This window comes from Orycteropus afer, unplaced genomic scaffold (genome assembly GCF_000298275.1).
Source record: "Orycteropus afer afer isolate SDZICR_OR568_19922 unplaced genomic scaffold, OryAfe1.0 scaffold00336, whole genome shotgun sequence".
Classification (NCBI taxonomy): Eukaryota; Metazoa; Chordata; class Mammalia; order Tubulidentata; family Orycteropodidae; genus Orycteropus; species Orycteropus afer.
Window position 1 is genome coordinate 2197032 of NW_006921923.1, and position 7450 is coordinate 2204481.

Consider the following 7450-nt stretch of genomic DNA (forward strand, 5'->3'; position numbering starts at 1 on the left):
TAGATGAAAGATATTAAGATATTGTTTTTAATCATTGTAATTATGTAATAAAACGTCCTTTCATTTTTATGAAGTGCAAAGTGAAGTGTTTAGGGGTGAAATAACATGAAGTCTTAGGTTTGCTTTAAAATATTCCAGCAACAAAGGGGGAAGGGATACATGAAACAAGTATAGCCAAATATTTGTTTGTATTGTGTTGTGTTTTGATTGCAAATATACAAAGCAGATTTGTTCTACATTCAACAGTTCATGCACATTTGATTTCACAGCCCCGATTACCATCCCCAACCATGAAAAACTCTCCTCCCCTCTCTTCCCTATGGCTACTCCCTCCCTGTGCCCTTCTTGTGTATGCATTTCTGTCTGTCCAGCTTTCCCTCTATGTGAATGCTACCCCTCTGATGTCTCATAGTTGACCGATTTAAGGGGTGAGCCTCCCAAGGGTAGGTGGGTGCTTCTCCCTGGGATAGCTGTTCTGCACATAGGTCTTTGTGCTGTTGCTGTTGCCATGTAAGTTAGTCCATTTCTAGGCCTGAAGGATAACCCTGGGCCATAGTCTTGGGGGTTCCACCAATCTCTATCTGACTAGTAATTCTGGTCATTTTTTTGTTTTGAATTTTGTTCCACATTTTTCCTCCCACTCTATCCAGGATCTCCAGTTTTGATTATAGCCAAATGTTGATGGCTGTTGCAGCTGGGGATGATTTCATCATATTCATTAGTTTTAAATATGCTTAGACAATTTCTTAGTAAGATATTTTTAATTGGTAATAACACCATATGTTCACTTCAATCATTAAAACTATTCTCAAGTGTATTAAAGAAAACATTTAAAAATATTCTCTATCATCTTTTCAGTCAAAATCCTTCATGATTGAGTGTCTTGGTTATCTAGTGCTGCTAATAACAGAAATACCACAGTGGAGGACTTTCACAAACAGGGATTTATTCTCTTACAGTTTAGGAGGCTAGAAGTCCGAGTTCAAAGTGCCAGCTCTAGTGGCTGGGTGAAAGTCCCTCAACCTTGGGCTTCAGCTCTGCCTCTTGCTCCTGGCTCACTGGAACTGGAGGCTTCTCTTAACTCAGACATCTGCTGGCTGCTGAGGCTGACAAACCCAAGGTTGACAAGTCAAATTGCACAGTCCCAAGATTATTAAGCAACTTGGCAGGAAACATGGCAGACTACTGAATGAAGACTCAGCTAATTAATTGCAGGATCCAAGCATGCCCAAAAAGCTAGAGACCTTTCTCAAAGCTTCTTCTTTTTTTTTTTTTAATTTACTTTTATTTTTGCAGTGTTCCCTCCCCTCGCCTCCCACCCCTGGTAACCAACAAAGAAAGTTTCCTTCCGTACATAAACCTTTCTTTGACTTTTTACAATAATGAACTAATAATTCGTCCTTCTGTGATTGACTTATTTCACCAAGCATAATATCCTCAAAGTTCACCCACATTATTCGGTGTTTCTCAAAGTTTTTTATACTGGGAGTAGACCATGTCTCTAAGGCTGCTCACAGTAGATTCCTTCATTGAGTTGATTACCAGTTTCATCCTGGGGATAACTACATCTAGCTGCCCAGCCACCCAAAACTAGTCCCAGCCAAGTTGACACATAACCTTAAACTCCACAGTTTTTAGCTTACTTTTTGTCTATTGATTTTTATCAAGATCCAATATTGCCACTCTCAGGACTAGCTCAGTTTTCTCCTTGCCCAATCTCTTCCTTTTTGTCACATTACTTGAAGCTTCTCAATGAAGAGAATGAGCAACAGGAAAAGATCCAGGTGCAAGAACTAATCCACACTACCATCTAAGGACAGCCTACTGGAATTTATCCACTAGTAGATGCATCCTTTATTAGAAAATGTAGTTGGCATCTGGAGCTGAGGATGTGAGGTCTGAATTCTAGGAGATTGTAGACTGGACTATTCAGCCCCAAATGACAGTAATTTTGCTCGTTATCCTAATATGAGGAGCTTTGGTAGTGTAGTGCCTAAAGGCACTTGACTGCTAACCAGAAGGCTGGCAGTTCAAACCCACCAGCCACTCCTCGGAAAGAAGATGGGGCAATCTACTTCCATAGTGATACTGCCTCCAAAACCCAAGGAGGGGTGGCTATGAGTCGTGTCCAACTCCACGGCACATAACAACAACAAATCCTAATATGAGGAGCTCTGGTGGCGTGGTGCCTAAGGCATTTGACTGCTAACCAGAAAGCTGGCAGTTCAAACCCACCAGCCACTCCTCGGAAGGAAGATGGGGCAATCTGCTTCTGTAGTGAAGCCCAAGGGGAGGGGTCACTATGAGTTGAAATAGACTCGATGGCAGTGAGTTTGGTTTTTTGGTTTTATACTAAAATGAGCAACCCAGCCTTTTAGATTTTAGGTGAGATTATTAAGAAAGGTGATTTATCCAGATTTATAGAATGGAAGTCATTTCTTATTAATAATTTAAGCCTTTAAATTATTGAGAAACATATTTGTGTGTATACAATTCATACATATACACATATACAGGTTAGACATTCCAAACCCATCTCAAGCATTAACCAACAAAAAATTGTGGACATATCAGTTGTAAACAATGAGCCATGGAGAGTGGAAATGCCAGAAGTCCTACTTTGTGGTAAGATGAATTAGTATAGACATAAATTGAAGCCTGAAATTAAGCTTTCTGGAAAGAAGTATACTGCTTGTTGCTAGACTGGGATTGCAAGTTAGGAGGCAGAGGAGGAAGAAAATCAGTGTGTGTTTAATTTCTACTATGTCTGGTCTGGTCTGTACCATATCATGGGATGGCACGGGATGAGGCAACATTTTCTTCTGTTGTGCACGATGGGATCGACTAAATGGCAATTACCAACAACAACACATATTCCAGAAACTGTGCTAAGACCTTGGGTTTTAGTATCTCATAGCAAAAACCTGTGAGAATACTCAAAAACAAACCAAACCCACTGCCATCAAGTCATTCCTACTCATAGTGACCCCCTTTGGGTTTCCGAGATGGTAAATCTTTGTGGAAGTAGATCACCCAGTCTTCCTTTTGCGGAGTGGCTGGTTGGTTTGAACTGCCAACCTTCTGGTTAGCAGTCAAATGCCTTAGGCACTACGCCACCAGAACTCCTTAACTTGTGAGACTAGGTAGTATTATTTCTATTTTACTGGTTGCAAAGATAGGCTCAAAGATGTTTAAGTGACTTGTCTGTCTGAAGTCATTCAGCTTATAAATGTCAAAGCTGAAATTCAGACTTTGGTCTGCTTTACTATAAATCCAGTGCTTTTTCCACTCTACTCTTTTGCTTCCAGAAGCCCTGGTGGTGCAGTGGTTAAAGTGCTTGGGTACCAACCAAAATGTCAGCTGTTTGAATCCATCGGCTGCTCTGTGGGAGAAAGATGAGGCAGTCTGCTTCTGTAAAGATTTACAATCTTGGAAACCCTGTGAGGCAGTTATACTCTGTCCTATAGGGCTGCTATGAGTTAGAATTGACTTCATGGCAATGAGTTTTTTGGGGCATTTTGCTTTCTGGAAGCAAAAAGTGCTGAGAAGAAGTAGAAACTTTGTGCAAAAAAAAAAAATCAGAAGAAAGGGAAGGCATTTTTCCTCCCAAAAAAATAGTAATAGCTACAAAGAGAGTGATCAAAGGCATGGTTACTTTGATGGTTAGAATGGAACATGAGGGATCTGAAGAGCCCTGGCCTTAGAGTTGGAAGGCCTAGTTCGTATTGCAGCTCTATCACTTGTTAGCTTATATGACTTTGATAACTCCCTTTAATTCTCTTATCTCCATTTCCTCATCCATACAATATGGCCAGTCATGCCTGCCCTATCTATCTCACAGGGTTGTGAAGACATATAGAGAGGGATATCAGACAGCAGTTTCTAGTCTAAACCATAAGAAGTATGCAGCTATAATAGCTATGCAACTGTAATAAATTATTCCTTTTATTAACACAGCAACATATCAAGATGATCAGCTCTTTGGAACTTTCCAGCAGGTTGAGATCTATTTCTCTTTGGTCTCTATTTTCTCTAGAAGCTATTAGACTTCCCAAAGTGAGGATTTGAGCCCTGAGCCATAGGCATAAAATAAAGAGCCAAAGCAAATCACACTCCTTGCCACGCTATACCCTCACCATTTATGTATCAGGCAATCAGGTGAAGAGAAACATCAAGGGCAGCTCTCTAAGGGAAAGGAAGCTCCAAAAAAGGTGGCCTTTGTCTGAACAAGTGTGAGGAATAGGGGTACAGACCTACCTGCTTTGCCCTAGTGACTGCAGAGAAATTTTATGAATTATAGACATTATTATACACAACACACACATACACACTCACACAGAGGCACTCATTCACACATACGAGCCTCAGGGCTTTTCACTTAACGGCAGCACCATCAGGTTCCCAGGGTGAACCAGTGTAACCTAGGGCCATCTCTGACTCCAGTAATACTTTTCCTAAGAACATATGCTCTGTTGATATTTTTGACAACTGCCTCTCATCCTTCTTCATCAATAACCACAGGCAGGCTGACTGGGAGATTCCCTGCTTCACAGAGCAGGGATTGGATCTGGGAAGGTGCACATTCAACAATGCATTAACAAGTCTTTTAATGAGTCTCCAGGGTCCAGAGCTCTACTCTGTTTGGAGCTCAGAGTACAGAACAGATGAGATCCTCTCCCTCAGGGAACACTGTAGAAGAGACGAAAATGGAATGTAATTACGGTATTATATTTTTTACAAGTGAGGGAATGTGTTAGATATCCTTCTTTCTTCTTACACACCTATTTATTCTGGGCTCAACCTAATATCTTTGAGACCCTGACCCTGGGGGATTGTGTTAATTATGGGATAGTCCAAAGCAGAAAAAGAGCTCTGTAGCAAGCTAGCACCAGCCAAATTCCTTTCCAGTCAAGGATGTGAAATGTAATTGGTGTTTTGCCAGAAATCAGCCTTCTGCTCTGAATGGAAGGAATGGAGTAGGTGATGAGCTGGCTTCCGTTAGGGAGATAGGCCATCGTACCATCAGGGACAGTACTAATACTGTCCAGTAATATGGAGAGGTAACTACATTTGGGGACAAGGTATATGTGCTTAGATGCAGGGAGAAGAATAAGAAGAAGGATGTGGCAATCACGGGAGCAACAAAATTGTGACCCCATATGTTTCAGAAAGCAAAACAATGTACAGGCATACCTCATTTTATTGTGCTTCATTTTATTGCGCTCTGCAGATACTGCATTTTTTACAAATAGAAGATTTGTGGCAAACTTGTGTCAAGCAAAATCTGTTGGCACCATTTTTCCAACAGCAAGTGCTCACTTCATGTCTCTGTGCCACATTTTGGTAACTCTTATAGTATTTCAAACTGTTGCACACTTAATAGACTACAAAAAGACAGAACCAAACTCACTGCCGCTGAGTTGATTCCAACTCATGGGGATCTCCATTGGGTTTCCAAGGCTGCAAATCTTTACAAAAGCAGACTGCCTCATCTTTCTTCCAAAGAGCAGCTGGTGGGTTCCAACCACCGGCCTTTTGGTAAGCAGCCAAATACCTTAACCACTACACCACCAGAGCTCCTAGAGTACAGTATAGTGTAAACACATATATAGTGTAGACATAACTTTTATGTGTACTAGAAACCAAACATTTTGTGTGACTCACTTTATTGTGATATTAACTTTATCATGGTGGTCTTGTACCAAACCCACAGTATCCCCAAGATATGCCTGTACTTAGAAATGGAATAAAAATAAACCAGATGATAAAACAATGCTTGCTTTTTTGTTCTGCAGAAAACCCTGGAAGATAAAGTTGTCACAATAGTAGTCACAGCTGTTATTGCCACACTAGTAGTAGCCAAAAAAGACACCCAAAGTACAAACCCTACACACACACACACCAAATGACAACAACCCTACTACTGTTTGGCTACCTATCATATATCAGAAAATGTATTAGGTGCTGTATGTTATTTAATTCAATGAATGTGCACAAAATTCCATGAGGATAAGTACTAGTATTAGCCCCATACATGTAAGTTTCCTCTGTGGCTCAGAGGGCTCAGTCTATGTGCTCAAGACCAGACAGGTAGTTGGTAAGCAGCAGAGCCAGGAGGCTACTTCCTCGGACTACCTGATTTCAAAACCCACACTATTAACTATTCCCAATTTTTATTTTGGTTTCTGATTCAGTAAAAAGACACCCCTACCCCAGAACTCCCAGGAACCTTTTCCTTCCTGTTCTTAGCTCATTTGTCTTTACAGCCCCTGCCCTTTCTCTCTCCCCAACCCCATCCCTACCAAGATAATCTGACCCCGGGTCTTTCTTAGAAACCCTTTCCCCTTTTGGGCTTTTCCCCATAGACACATTTTAGTTCTAGTCTCTTTCCTAGCTTATAAGGTAGTCTGGACCCCTTGAAAAATGTTACCTTAGATACCTCTTCACAGAGTTGGGTATTGCTCTGAGATCTCCCTGCCCATTGATGTGGTTCTCATACCAAGTTCTCCAGGTCCTTGTCATCAGGGCTCTTTCCTGGTTCTTTTCTGAATTCTTTCCCTAACTCCCTGTCCCTCAACCTTACCTCCACAGAATGTAGAAGCAATATAGGCTCTTCTTTAGTGCTTTTTGCTCTGTCACTCGGGTCCTTGCTTCTCTAAGTAACTATCTATCTGCCTTTTCTGAATGTGGAACCAAGTTTTTATCCTTTTGTCACCAAAAGTCCCATTTCAGAATGACTTCTTTCTCAGAACAATACCCTCTGTGACCCTAGCAGTCAGAGTTTGATCTCCTGTCCCTCCTGTATGTGTACAAAGAGCATCAGAATGCTGAATCTACCTCCCAGAAACAAAGGTCTTGGAGAGGAATGTTTATGTCAGACTTGATTTTTAAAAGGGGCTAAATGCTCCCTGAAGTCCAGTCTGAGGCTATAGAAGACATAACCTTTCACTGGCTTGCCTTGTATAACTCCTCTTACATAATTTTGTGATTGCAAAAGGCAGTGGAAAGCAGGGCTTTGGAAAAAGCCCCAAACTAGAAATCAGGAAAGCTGAGTTCTGGTACTGGCTCTGTCACCCACTAGCTACATGATTCTGAGCAGATCAGCCTTGACATGCCCACTCTACCAGGAGCTCTGGTGGCAGAGTGCCTATAAGCATTTCACTGCTAACCAGAAGGTTGGTGGTTCAAACCCACCAGCCACCCTGCAGAAGGATGATGAGGCAATCTACTTCCGTAAAGACTTGCTGCCTCAGAAACTGAGTGGGGATTGCTATGACTCGACTGGATGGCAGTGAGTTTGGTTTTGAGTCCACTGCCCACCCTGTTGTTGTTGTTATAATGTGCTGTCAAGTCAGCCCCGACTCATAGCGACCCCTCCTTGGGTTTCCAAGGCGGTATCACTATGGAAGTAGATTGCCCAACCTTCCTTCTGAGGAGTGGCTGGTGGGTT

General features: G+C 41.8%; 1 protein-coding gene across 1 annotated transcript in view; it reads left to right on the forward strand.

Moving 5' to 3' along the window:
• MID2 (midline 2) overlaps positions 1 to 7450 on the forward strand; it is a 150712-nt gene that overhangs the window by 45650 nt on the left and 97612 nt on the right. The gene's annotated exons all lie outside the window — the stretch shown is intronic.